Here is a 14,251-nt window from a genome sequence, read left to right on the forward strand (position 1 = left end):
AGGTTTAAAGAATCGTTTATAATATAAAAGATTAACACTAAGTACGGAGTTACCATATTAATCAGTTTAACAGAAATATGTTTGGATAGTTGGCTCCTGATGTCGTGGAAAAGGGATGGAATAATGAAATTCACAACACCTCAAAGGAGAGAGTGATCTGCAACCTGCCATGAAAAATGTTGTCTTTTGGGATGAAATAAACCAATATTCTGACTTTAAAATATTACCCATCAAACTTAAAAAAAAAAAAAAAGGAAGCTACAAGGCAGTGTTTCAAGTTCCAACAGTATCTCTGAGGAAAATGCATTCGTAGTATATTTCCAATATACTGATTTCCATCATACATCTTTGATGTTTTCCACACCTTTTTAAATACACACATTCTTGTTAGGGAAATTCGAATATAACCTACCTCATTTGTAATCATGACTGGAAGTTTATGGAGTAAGACTGCGGTGGATCCAGAGGTCCTGCTTCAAGGAAGGACTTGCTGCCCAGGCTGCTTGGAATTCGGTGACCCAACAGCCTCCAGCTGTCACTCCCATCAGGGTTTCCCTGAACTGTTGCCACATCTAAGCACACACCTTCCCTTCCAACTACTGATAGTATGTTTGTGGTCATTGTGGGACAACTCTGACTGGGGGTGGTATGTGCTCTAGGACTCCCCATGGCATTTCCTGAGGCTCTGGGGAGACTACATCTCATTTGCACTCCAATTCTACCTCCTCCCCTTCCAACAGGAAGTTGGTCCCTAATAAACATCATTCATCCAAAGCCCATTTCATTTCAGCTTCTGATTTCACAGAACTAACTGGAGACAAATATTAACAGGTTTATTGAATAAGACACATTTGTGGTTTTTCACCTCCTTTACTAATCAGGCAAGAGCTAGAATACAGATGGATGGATGGATGGATGGATAGATGGATAGATTTTATTTTGTTTTTTCTATCTATATCTATTTACACATATCTATAATTATATTGGTTTTTACTCTGCTGTCATTCTTTTCTTGATGTAGGAGAATCCTGGGCTTTTCCAGTCATTGTCTTCTCCAAGAACTAGCATCAGTAAATTACGTGTAGAATCAGTACAATTACTCATTCATACATTTAACAAACATTTAGTGAGTACCTATTCCAATGCTAGCCCCTTTGGGTTCCTAGTGCCTAAGCATAGAAAGTATATGAGACATACTTTCTGTTCTCTAAGGAATTTCATCTAGTGTTGAAGAAAAACATTGGCAAAGGCTAGAACAGAGAAATCAGCGATTATAGTGATGGGACAAAGTAGCGAGTGATTACTTAGGCTTTTGTAGGGCAGGAGAAGCCACACAGCAAAAGGTTTTTCAGGATGTAAAGGTGATTAAGTTGTAAACAGGGTGGCATTCTAGCTTTTCCCAGCACAGGGAACAATGTGGTGCAAGACTTGAACACATGAAACAAATCAGCACCTTTGGGGACATTAAGTCTTTAGCCTGACAACAGCCTCTCTCACTGTTCAGTCTTTCAATAGACCCGTCTCTTTCCATGAAACACTCTTGGCCCAGTAATGTTGGTTCTACAACATGGCTAATTTCTCTCAGCTATTTGGGGTAATATCATGAAGGATTTTTGTTAAATGTTCACTGTTATTATGGCTATCTTTTTAGGTACCAGCAAAACATCTCAAGATTCTTTATTTCACAGTCCATTTTACAAGGGCTCCTGTAATGGTCAGGAAACTCCTTTGTTTCTGAAGCCTTTTGAAATCACAGACTAACCCAAACAATACCTACTATCAGTACAAATATTTTATCTTTTGTTAGCTGGCACTGGGCAAGAGCAATTATATGGTCATCTGAACTGATTTAATTTCTGCGAGAAGCTTAAATTTCAAGGGTAAATTCAAGTCTGTGATAGCCTGCTTGGCAATTTTTAGTTTTTAAGTATGAGCCATTACAAAATTAAATCAGGAATACTCAAAGGAGTCTCTATGGGACATGGAGAGTTCCCTGTTAAGGGTTAAGTCATCACAGGGTGCTCTCTTTTCAGGTAAAGGAAGGAGAGTGGTTGTGTTAGTGTCACAGTGATATGGGAGGGAAATACAACAATATTTTAAAAGATGAAGTGACTAGCTGTAAAGTGATGAGCATTTACTATCAATAGAAGAGACTATATAGCACAGGAACCATTAAGGTTAATGGAAAATCTTAAAACAAAATCAGTTGATGTTTTTACATGTTACTGTTGCTGTCACACTTTTGGACCAGGTGGCTACGTTTTGGCTACTTAGTGAAATGCTGAAATGAGCTATAGGCTTTGAAAGATTACCATGGATTTGTGTTAATACCACTAGTGTTTATTCAGACTTTGTATGAACCAAAAGGGAAACAGGAATTGAGAATCTAGAATCCTGGAGAACACTTTAAATATATATAGATATAGATATAGAGAGATATATAGAGAGATATATAGATATATACACATTATATGTTTATATATATATATATATATATATATATATATATATATATATATATTTTTTTTTTTTTTTTTTTGATGGAGGAACTGGGATTAAACCCAGGACCTCATGCATGCTAAGCATACACTCTACTACTGAGCTATATCCACCCCCCTGGAAAGAACATTTTAATAGGTAGTTGTTGTACTAATCTTTGTGCTTATACGTGAGCGTATAGTTGTTTTTTCTTAAATTTGTATCCAATCATAGAAAGTATTTTTATTTAAGGAAGACATTTTACCTAAGTGTAATTTTCCTAAGAAGATAAACTTTTTTTATTGTCAGGGTTTTTTTTTTTTAATCCTAAATTTGTTAAACAAAACTCATACAGGTTTTGAATTAGTTAAAATTTGGAGAATTTTACACAAACCTAAATATTCCTGTTTCCTTTTCTTTTATTGAGTAATGGAGCCAATCTTTGTGCTACCTACAAGTCAGGGAACTGAAAGATAGCTCTGTCATAAAAGGCATCTTAGCAGTTTTATTATTCTGAATTTGAGGACTGAATTTAGGAAAGGCAACATCGAGAGTGATTAAGGAGACAGATTCATAAATAGCTAAAGACAAAACAATTTTCAGTAAAATTGTAAAATCACAGCAATAAGCAAAAATTGTTGCTAGGAATTTAACTTTTTTTCAAAAGTAAGAACTCTTGAAAAATGATTTAAAACTATGTCAAGAAACACCAGGAGTTAGCAAAATAATTTGGTGACTTCCACTGGTCTGTTCATAAAATAACTTTTTAATTTTATAGAAAAAAAGATCCAAATTCTAATTTTACTCCTTTTGTATATTATTCATGTAACTATTTGAAGTAAAAGACTTATTGATATATGATATACCTTAATATGTATTCAATCCCACATACATAAACAGATACATATATATAAATAGATATTAATTTGAAGCCTTTAATTATAGTTTTATTTTTACTTTATTCTTTTTGTTTTTAGGTTTTTTTATTTCAGGGGAGGTAATTACATTTATTTATTTGTTTACTTTTTTAGAGGAGGTACTGGGGATTGAACCCAGGGCCTTGTGCATGTTAAGCACACAGTCTACCACTTGAGCTATACCTTCCCCTATAGTTTTAAAATATAATTAACTTAGTAATAGAGTAGATAAAATGTATATAGGATAGTAAATTTGCCATCTGAACAAACTATAACTTTCTTAATGAAAACAAAATCATATGCATTATCATTGCATATATATTTGTTTTTTAAAAACTTTATTGTATTTACTGTAATTAAACAATTATATTGTTATATTTAACCAAAGTAACCAACTTTTTTTCTTCAGACACAAAAGAAAACTAGAAAATTGAAAACCAAACGTGTTTTTCTCCTTTAGCACTTACTCCATATAATTGTATCAAATTTGAGGAGATAAAAATAAATAAGTTGTGTGTGTATGTGCGTAATACCATTTCAATGTATTTGCAAATGTTAATGTACTGTCAGTTGAAGCAAGAAGGTAACTTAAAATTGTTTACTGGCCAATTTTTCTGTTTCTTTTTTAGAAGCTGTCTCGACCTCCAAAGATTATTTATTAGTTAACTTAGTCATTTGTCTAAGGTTTTAAAGTTAAAGCTCTGGCAAATATAATTTAGCTAACACATTAAACCCTTATGATTTGTAGCATTGTAAGAACTTCATTAAATTAAATTCTTTGAACAGACATTCATTATCATTCCGTTTAGTTGAATACAATTTCATATGTATAATTTTTACTTAAAGCAAGTTATAGAAACAGTGATAATTTATTTAATTTATAAAACCAATGTAGGAAATTTAAGATGTTTGAATCACAAGAAATTTAACCCTGGCCCTAAATGAACCAAACTATTGTGCTGACTTTATTTTTATAGGCTGAACAAATTTTTTCTTAATGTTTTTCCATTTAATTTAATTTATTTATTTTATTTGGGGAGGGGGAAGGCAATTAGGTTTGTTTATTTGTTTGTTTGTTTACACATTTTATTTTATTGAGTTATAGTCAGTCTACAATGTTGTGTCAATTTCCAGTGTAGAACACAATTTTTCAGTTATACATGAACATACATATATTCATTGTCACATACTTTTTCACCATGAGCTACCACAAGATCTTGTATATATTTCCCTGTGCTATACAGTATAATCTTGTATATCTATTCTATATATACCTGTCAGTATCTACAAAATTTGAACTATTCATTTATTTTTAATGGAGGTATTGAGAATTGAACCCAGGACCTCATGCATACTAAGCATGTAGTCTTCCACTGAGCTATACCCTCCCCTTGGTGAACTAATTTTAAAGACTCTTTAATCGCAGCAAAAATTCTTCTTTTATCTTAAAGTTAAAGGCTTTTCTTCCTATTTCATAGCTGTTATGCAGGCTAATGTGTAAATATACTTTTTAGTGTCAACAGAAAGAAACACGGTTTAATAATTTTTTTCTTTCTTTGAGATATTTTTGACTGGTTACCTGGACTATACCCCTAGGGTGATCACATAACAACTAAGGCTTCTTTAAAATTAATTTGTCATTAAAGTCTCCCAAGAGAAGGAAAAAGAGAGGAAGAGAAACAGAAAAAAATGTGAGGGAGCTGTCTTCAGACAAATATGAAATTATTTTTGTAAAAAGCTAATTATGTTCCCTATGCAAGGAGGGGAAGAAAGTTTAGATGTAGAAAAATAAATTTGATGTATAGACACACAAAAGGGAGTGATGTGCATATGGTTTTGACATAACTTGAATCCTTGAAAATTTTTATCAAGCCATAAATTAGAACGTCAGATCTCACTAATCTCTAAAGTACAAAAAAAGGGAGAGGATATTTCTTAGGTTAAACAAACTTTTCTCTCTTTTAGGCAAACAAGACAATCTTCTTAAGAAACTTTCCTTTTTTTTCTTCTGAGGCACTTCTCAAATGAATAACCTCACTCATGTCAAAAGTTCCACAGATGAGCCACTTCATTCCAAACTGTCTCTGGTGAAATCGTGCCAGTTAGGAAGTCAAGTGTACAAGTTAGCATATAAAGAAGAAAACATGAAGGCAGCAGGTGTTTAGCCTGGAAGAGGTGCTGTTTTATATTGAGAAAACCCCCTGAGAATGGAATGGTCCATGAGGATGGTGCTTGGCTAACTTTGTGTCTGCGGAGCTTGGCCAAAGGCCAACTGTAGCTAATCCAGGGCTCAGCAGTCTCCTGATTTGCTGCAGATGAAATTAAACACAGCAGTTCTCAGGGAAACAAAGACAAGACTGAGGGAGAAGTCCTTATAAGGTCTGTAAAGGTGATCCATGGAAAAGCTCATTTTAATTTTCAAGCTGGTCTGTGGAGACTTATGAACTCCTTGGTCCTTGAGGCTTGCTCAGAGACAAACTAAATTTCCTCCCTCTACAAATATGAAATTGTTCTTTTAAAAAGCCAATTTCTCCCTGCAAGGAGAAGGAAGAAAGTTTAGGTCCTCCCCCTGTAGAATTTTCCTTTTACAAACAACACTCAAGATGCTTGTCAAGCAGAAGTGGGTGTTGGCTAAAAAGTAATTTTGCCAAAAAACAATACAAAACTGGTGAGGTTTTAGAAAAAAATCCCAAGGGCACTTATTCCTATGAAAACAAAATAAACCCAACACTAAAGGGCTTCAGTGAAATATTGGAGCTCCTTTTTAGCATGTGCAGGTAGAGACACAGGGATCTCAGATGTGCACAGGATTACTGAGAGTTGAGGGTCCTGCCCACAGTGAGGGCTTCTGCTGAGTCTCTGTGGAACATCTACTTCTGTCAACTCCCTCCAGCCAAAGACATGCTTGTAGTTAAACAAGTTGGGTTTATTACTTATTGCAGCTAAGACAAACACACACTGTGGGGAACCATGACGTGTCGGTAAGTGGGTGTAAAAAGAACTAATTATAGGATATAGAGAGTGGGACCCTCATTCACAGCTGGTGGGGATGTTAAATCATGCAGCTGCTTTGCAAAACAGTCTGGCAGTTCCTTAAAAGGTTAAACATAAAGTTAACCGTATGACCCAGCAACTCCAATACCAAGAGTTGCTGCAATTCTTCCAACAGAATTGAATACGTAAGTCCATACTAAGACTTGTACATAAATGTTCATAGCAGCATTCTTCATAACAACCAAAAAGTGGAAATAGCCCAAGTGCCCATTATTAGGTGAATGGATAAACAAAATGTGATATATCCAACACAATGGAATAATATTTAGCTATAAAAGGAATGAATTGCTGATACATTCTACAACATAGATAAATCTTAAAAACATTATGCTAGGTGAAAAAAGCTAGCCCCAAAAGACTGTATGGTTCCATTTATTTGAAATACCCAGAATAGGCAAATCTATAGGAGTAAACAATGGATAAGGTGTTCCTGAGGCCTGGTGGCGGGGAGGGGTTGGAAGGTGATGGCTAAACTGTATTGAGTTTCTTTTGGGGTTGATGAAAATGTTCTAGAATTGATCATGGTGATGGTTACACAAATCTGTGACTATACTAGAAATCATTGAATGGTACACTTTAAATAGGTGAATTGTGTAGTATGTGAATTGTATCTCAACAAAGCTATTATTAAAGTCTTCTAAGACATTATTACATTAGGAACATATTGAAACAGTTATGCTGTTTTTATAATAGTAAAAAATTAGAAATAACCTAATTGTGCAATAATAAGAGAATGGTTAAGTAAATTAGGGTAAAGTCCTATAGTGGAATATTAACCAATCCTTAAAAGTGTTTTCCAATAATACTTAATGACAAAGAAAATGCTCACAATAAAATCTTCAGTGTTAAAGCAAGATAAAAAGTATTCAGCATACTCTTATAAGGAAATCTCATTAAGGGAAAATGTGTCTTACAGGAAAAAAGACTGATGATGAATTGTGAGTAATCTTAGTTTTCTTCTTTGTTCTGTCTTTATATTTTCCAGTGAAAATGAATTTATATTGCTTTTATAATCAGGAAACAATATAAAACAACTGGCTATAGGGAACTGTTTTAGAAAAGTTATTCTATTGATTTGCATATATAACTGGATAACACAGCACTAAAGTTCAAAGTCCAGGGCCACCATATGAATTCGATTAAGTAAAGGAAAGACTTATTGAAAGCAAGGATGCAAGTAATTACTTTGATTCAATTGTTAGTTCAAAACACTGTTGCCAAGTCTTCTCACATTATTTCAGCTGGGCTCAGTGCAAACCCACTTCTTGAGTTCAACAAGACATTGACACTCTTCTGTTTCTACATACAGCCCTCTCTCATTTTTCCATTTCCTTTTTTCCATCTGCCCACTCCTCACCTCTACTCTTAGGATTTTCTGGCTGTATATCTGCAATCCTTCAAATAAATGCTCCATGCAAGCTTGTACTTTTGTTCCATGGCAATCAAATACCTCTTCATTCACCCTGTCAGGTTTTCTGAAACATCCGTATATATTCCATAGGCAATGGTAGAAGAAGAAATCTGATTGATACAGGCTCTTCGGATTGTGTTGTATTAAGTCATGCTCCTGAACACCTCAGTGTCAGCTATTAGAATCAGACTGTCAACTGACGCCAAACCTCTTTCCTTCCAGCTGGGCAGGATGACTCAGTCTCCCTCATGGACACCACCCTCATTCATTCATTCATTCATTCACCTACGGGTTAGTGCTTCTTGTCTTGGGCTTGGCTCTGGCAGTTTGCCTCACCTCCACCCCAGCAATACAGCAACCAGTTCCAACAATCTTTCCCCAGCTCATGCTGCACCTTTTCACTGAGTATTCTCTGCTTGTTACCATTCTGGTGACCTCTGCCTTCTCCAAAGTCTTTTGAAGATTCCTTTTCATTTTACAGTTATCACACAGCACATAATAATGTCCTTATAATGTGTCTTTTCTCCAGTTGTCAGTGTCAGGGGATGTTGTGATCAGTTTTGCAGTGTTTTTTGTTCCTTTACTTATGGTTTAAGCTTTCTCTTTATGCAATATAAAAAGAGGGGAGAAAGTTTTAGTTATTAGCTGTAATGAGCATCTGTACCAGAATGGCAGTCTCTGCCTGGTAGGTACTGACCCAAAACACAGTAAATCCTCTGTTCACATTTTAACACTTTTTGATACTCTTTGGGTCACTGTTTTCCTATGTGTCTCTCATGTGGTGTCTTTTTTTTTTTTTTCCTTTACTTCATGAGTCCTGACCAAGTTATTGCTGACTACCCTTCAATCTGCTCGTCCTTTCACCTACCTTAAAGTAAGTTATCCACAAAGCTCTGCCCCAGCACTTTTCATTTTCCTCTGTACACAATTGCTTTCCCCGTGGCCTTATCAGTGCCCATTAAACTCTCACCACCATCGGTCTTGACCTTGGCCTTGACCTGGCCCCACCTGTGAGCTGCTGCCCACAGCAGTCTGTGTTAGAGGGGGCCCAGCTCCCCTGGTGAGGCGGGGTTAAAGAGTGCCCTGCCTTCATTCAGACCCAAAGGACTGAACAAGCCATTACGCTGTAGGCACTGGGGACACACTAAACAGGCCATCTTCCTGTCCACCCCCTCTACGAGGGCCAGGTTGTTTGTCTGTCTCCCTGGTTCTAGGGACACTTTGGTGCCCAGAGTTTGCTGGTCTCTTGAGCTGCAGGTAAACAGCTTGGGGTGCCTGGGCCTATACCCCAGGTTGTACCCTAGTCAGCTAGTAAGAGCTTGCTCTACAGGCTCTTTTTTCCCCCCAATCTTTTTCTCATTGACTTTGATGTATTTCCTCAGGTGCTGGGACTTCTACTTTTTGAACTAGGGTTTCCAATATCTCTGCTCCAGAAGCCATATGCTCTTTCTAGTGGGGTCAGTGTCTCCTCTCCCCTTGTTTCTTTTGTGATTTTATGTGCAGTTGGATTAAAGAGCCAGACTCTTTTCCCTAGTATTTACCCAGCTCCCTTAACCCTGCCTCCTTCAAACTCTCTGCTCTTGCTCGCAGTATGCCAAGCAGCTATGTGGTCAGCAATCATTCTGCAATTTACAAAAATCTCCTCTCCATGCAGATTATCTTGAAATGTATGCCCAAACCCAGGCCTTTGTCCTCCACTCAGCCTGACTTATTTTCTTCTGGCTCTCTCTTCCCAGATATTTCAGTGGCACCTCAAGTTGCCCTCAGCTGATCCAAGACAGATCTCATTCTTTTTCTCCTTAACTAATTCCTTCTGCTCTTTGCTTCTCTACTTTGGTTAGTGGGACCATCATTTCCCAGTCACTCAAAGCCTCCAAGACCCTCATGTCCCCCTGTTCTAATCAATTGTCAGACCTGGTAGATTCAGTTTTTTGAAAGAAGTTGAGATGCTGTTATAGAGATGACTGTGAAGCCAGAATTCCCAGTCCCAAGCTTAATGTCTGTGCAACCTTAGGACAGTGATTTAAATTGTGCTCCTCCACTGCCTTATCTGTCAGATGGGAATAATTGTACCTATATCACAAGGTTGTCATGAGATCATATACACTAAAGCACTTGGAAGTGTCCTATGCATTGTAAGCACCACATACTTGTTTACTATTTTTATCTATTCCACCCAGAACCTTTTAATTCCCACCAGAGGCTCCATTTCATTCTTGCCATGAGCCCCCTGGTTCAGATCTCCATTGAACTACTCCCTTAGCCTCCTCATTGCTCTTCTCTCCAGCTGTTTCCTCCAGCACACTAGACAGAGCTTCCTAAAGCACAGCTATGTTCATCCATTGCTTCTTTGAATCACCTCCACTCCCCAGTTGCCACCACTTCTCACCAGGATAACTGACATACATTGAATCCACTCTTGCTCTTTTCTAATCCACTCTGCAACTTGCCACATCTGATCTTATCACACCCCTGTTTAAAAAACTTGAGGGGATTCTCAGTGCACTTAGAATAATGTTGCTGTAGTCTTGCTACTCAAAGCATAGCCCTGGAGCTTACTAGAAATGCAGAATCTTGGTCCACATCCCAGGCTTATCAAGTCTGAATTTGCATTTTAATAAGATCCCCATTGAAGTCTGAGAAACCCCGTTCTTCAAGGCCCCACATGGTCTGGCCCTCCCTCTGCAGCCTCCTCCTGCTCTACTCTTCCCCTTGCTCCCTGGGTCTCATTGTGCCCCTGCCTCACTGGCCTTCTTTCAGCTCCTCCTCACCGCAGGGCCTGGCACCTGTGGTTCCCATGCCTTAGGATGCTCCTCCCATTACTTCTTTGCTCTTGCCTGGCTTCAGACCTCAGTTCAACTGTCATTTTCTCAAAGAAGGACTTCCTGATTCCCAGATCCTCTTCTTATTCAGTTGCATAGCACCTTGTGCTGCTATTCCTTCAGAACTTCTAATGCAATTTGTAATTATGTATTTATTTGTGTGAACATCTAATGAATATGCACCACTCCTCCTAGACCACAATTCCATGAAGACAGAAACTGAGTCTGTTTGCTCCTGGTGACCTGGAACATTACAAGTACTTAAGAAAATATATCCCTTGCCATCTTCATTCATTTAATAAATACTTAATGTGTACCTGCTACCTGCCAGGCACTGTGCTAGATGCTCATATATATTCCAGAGGAAAACCAGTTTCTACTCATTCAGCACTTACAGTCTAGCAGGGGGAAACAGAAAATCATATAATTACAAATATACATAATGTTACAACTAAGGCAAATACAATGAAACAAAGGTACATAGTATCATGAACATTGACCAGGGCTGGTCAGAGATATTTTCCAACTGCTGCTACTTAACATAAAAACAAAATTCAGCATGTATTTTTTAACGAACAGCTCTATTGAGATATAATTCACATAACATACAATTCACCCATTTAAACTGTACCCATCAATGGCCTCTAGTATATTCACAGAGTTGCACAATCATCACCACAAATTAGAATGTTTTCGTTACCCCCAAAGAACCCCTCTCTCTTTAGCCATCACTCCCATCCTCCCCAGCCCCTTATAACCACTAATTTACTTTCTGTCTCTATAAATTTGCCTATTCTGCACATTTCATGTAAATGGGATCATACAAAACGTGGTCTTTTGTGACTGGCTCCTTTCACTTGGCATAATGTTTTCAAGGTTTATCCATGTTGCAGCATTTATCAGTACTGCTTTTCTTTTTATTGCTAAATAATATTCCATTGTTCTACGTATTTTTCTTAGCACAACCAGGAACCGGATGCCATTCCACTGTATTCTTCACGGCCAAACAAATTTAGTTTGTCATGTTTTTAGAAGAAGGTGACAGTAAGTAAATGTTGGCTGAGCCTTACGAGAGTGGCAGCCGTGTTTAGAAAGCTTCTTTTCATGAGTGACTTTATTCACTCAGCTCTCTTAGCCTATTTAGAATGACTAAATGTATTCTGACTCACAAACGGAAGTGATTCTATTTTGGCATTCTTTCTTTCTCCTGAACTTAGCTCTTTGGTCTCTACTGACTCGCTGTGTTAAATTTTGCAAGTTACTTAAACTTTGTTTATTTAACTCCTGCGTGCTCTGTAAAATAAGCCCAGTCCAGCCTGAGTGTTTGCCAAAGCTGTTTGGAGACGATTTTTCATATGATATGCATCATCAGCTCCCACAAAAGGCAAAAGGAATTTGATGTGTGGGGGTAGGCTGGGATCCAGTCCAAAATTAGTGCTCATCTGGAAGAAATATGGAAGCCTGATACTCACTTGCTGGCTTTTTAGTCGTACTCGTTTATTGCCTTCCCTAAATCTTTATCTCCTTTGTGCTTTTTCTATATAAGGTGAGATAAACTGAAGGGAAAAAAAAGATTGTAGTGAAAAAAGCCTTATTGCAGTTTCTATTGGCCACTTGTGAACCGAAGGGTGTAATGTGTCTGACCTAGCTTTGTGACCTGGGGAAGGATTACCCATAACATTCAGAATTCTCTCTCTCTTTTTTAACCCTGAGATTGGCCTCTCCAGACCCCACCTTGGGATGTAAAATCCAATTACATTAAAATTATCACTCACTTACTTATGCAATGCTCTGAGCTAGATGCTGAGAAGGATACAAAAAGAAAGAAAACAAATCTCTGGTTTCAAAGAGCTCACAGTCTAATGGAGAGATAAGGAATGGTACACGAGGCAGAAAGCTAAGTGCCAAGCGGAGTAAAAAGCTAAATGCTCAGGGAGCAGAAACAAGAGAAGAGATTACTGCTAGGTGGGGTGACAAGCATGGTTACCTGGAGAAGATTATTTGCGCTGTATCTTAGAGGATAGTTAGAACTTTTAAAGGTGGCCGTTGGAAATAGTAGGTAAACATTCTAAATGGACTTTCCTAGGATGGAGAAGTGCACAGCAATAGTCTCAGGTGTGTGAAAGGCAGCTGCGAAAAATAAACCTGACAAAAGTAGGATGGAGGCCTGGAATACTAGACTAATGAGTCTGTTCTTGATAACTTAAGCAAAAGGAAGCAAATGAGGGTCTCTGTTAGGGTGCACATCAAAACTGCGATTAAGGACAGTTAACCTGGGAAGAAGGTGAAGGATAGATTGGTAAGAGGAGACACTTCAGGCTGAGACCAAACAGGAGGGTGCCGAATCGAAGCAAAGGTAATGTAAAGGAGGTGACCGCCACAACAAGGTCTAAGTGTGGTAAAGCCCAGGGGTACAAGCTCCTGGACAGTACTCACTCCTTGGGGAGGGACTGGGAGGGGTCAAAGTCATAGCCACACCCCAGGTGACGTCAGGATGTCGACTGAGGCCTCTGATTGCCTACTCCGGCCGCCAGTCCCAGGACGAGGCGGTGCCCTGCCCCCCGCCCGCTCCAGGCTTGGTGTGAGGCGGGCGCGGGCTGAGAGCCCCAGGAGCCCCGCATCAGGCGCTGCCAGGACTTGGGCGCTGCCACCGGGGGCCGGCTCAGAGGTAGGCAGATGGGACAGGCCGGGAGCCGAGGGGCGACCCTAGCACCTCCGCTGCCCGGGGTCCCCGCCCCCTCGAAAGCGTGCAGTTGCGGGTGGGCGAGCTGCGCTGAGGATGGGGCGTCGGGCCGATCCCGCGGGCCGGACACGGGGGATGGAGCGGGCCGGCAAGGGACTCGCCTCTGCGCCTCCCGCCGCAGCCCAGGCGCTCGACGTCGCTCGCTTTGCTGCCCCCAGGGCTGGGGTCTCGTCTGGGGGCAGTGGCCCGCGGCTCCTCACCCTCTGGTCTCCTGTGACATTTTGTTTGAAAACGCGGGGCCCGGGTTTGTGTTGTAGCGCGGGCGTTCACGGGGAGCCCCGGGCTGCCCCGCGCCCTCGTGCCGAGTGGCCCACAAAGTTAGGGGTGCTGCCGCTCGGCCTCCGCTTCTTGAGAGCCCCTTCTTGTGTTCTCGGGGGCGAAAGTTCTCAAAACTTTAAAGAACCACATTCTACACCTTGAGCTGCTGGAATGTCAAAGTGCCCTTAGGTGACCTACCGTGAAAGCGCGCTGTTCCTGAAGTTATTAGACCACTTTTTAAAAGATGGAACACTTGAGCCGTAGATTTTGATGTGCGAAACGCAGTGGAAAGAGAAGTTGAGCCACTTACGCTGGAAAAGCCGTAGTGCTGTGCTACCTGCAGGTCACTGCTTTTTTTGTGAAAATGCCAGTTGCAAGCCTCGACCACACAGCTGTGTGTGACCCCGAGGAGCTGTGGAGTGAGGAGCACGGTTCTTAGCAGTGCCACCGACGGGCAGGCTTTGCCCGAGTGGTGTTGGGTGATGGTCGGGAGGTTCCTTAAACAAGGCAAGCCTCAGTGTGGTCAAGAAAGACATCTTGAATGCTTTAGAAACACACACACACACAC

At 39.7% G+C, this 14,251-nt stretch overlaps 1 protein-coding gene across 5 annotated transcripts in view; it reads left to right on the forward strand.

Moving 5' to 3' along the window:
* The first annotated feature begins 13,199 nt into the window (after positions 1-13,199).
* PLEKHH2 (pleckstrin homology, MyTH4 and FERM domain containing H2) overlaps positions 13,200-14,251 on the forward strand; it is an 83,662-nt gene continuing 82,610 nt past the window's right edge. For 3 of the 5 annotated variants that reach the window (XR_006719225.2, XR_006719227.2, XR_006719226.2), the window contains exon 1: positions 13,200-13,350. The gene's annotated coding sequence lies outside the window, so the exon portion shown is untranslated. The remainder of the gene's footprint in view (positions 13,351-14,251) is intronic. The other 2 variants (XM_010967715.3, XM_045504877.2) reach the window with 1 other exon arrangement.

This window comes from Camelus bactrianus, chromosome 15 (genome assembly GCF_048773025.1).
Source record: "Camelus bactrianus isolate YW-2024 breed Bactrian camel chromosome 15, ASM4877302v1, whole genome shotgun sequence".
Classification (NCBI taxonomy): Eukaryota; Metazoa; Chordata; class Mammalia; order Artiodactyla; family Camelidae; genus Camelus; species Camelus bactrianus.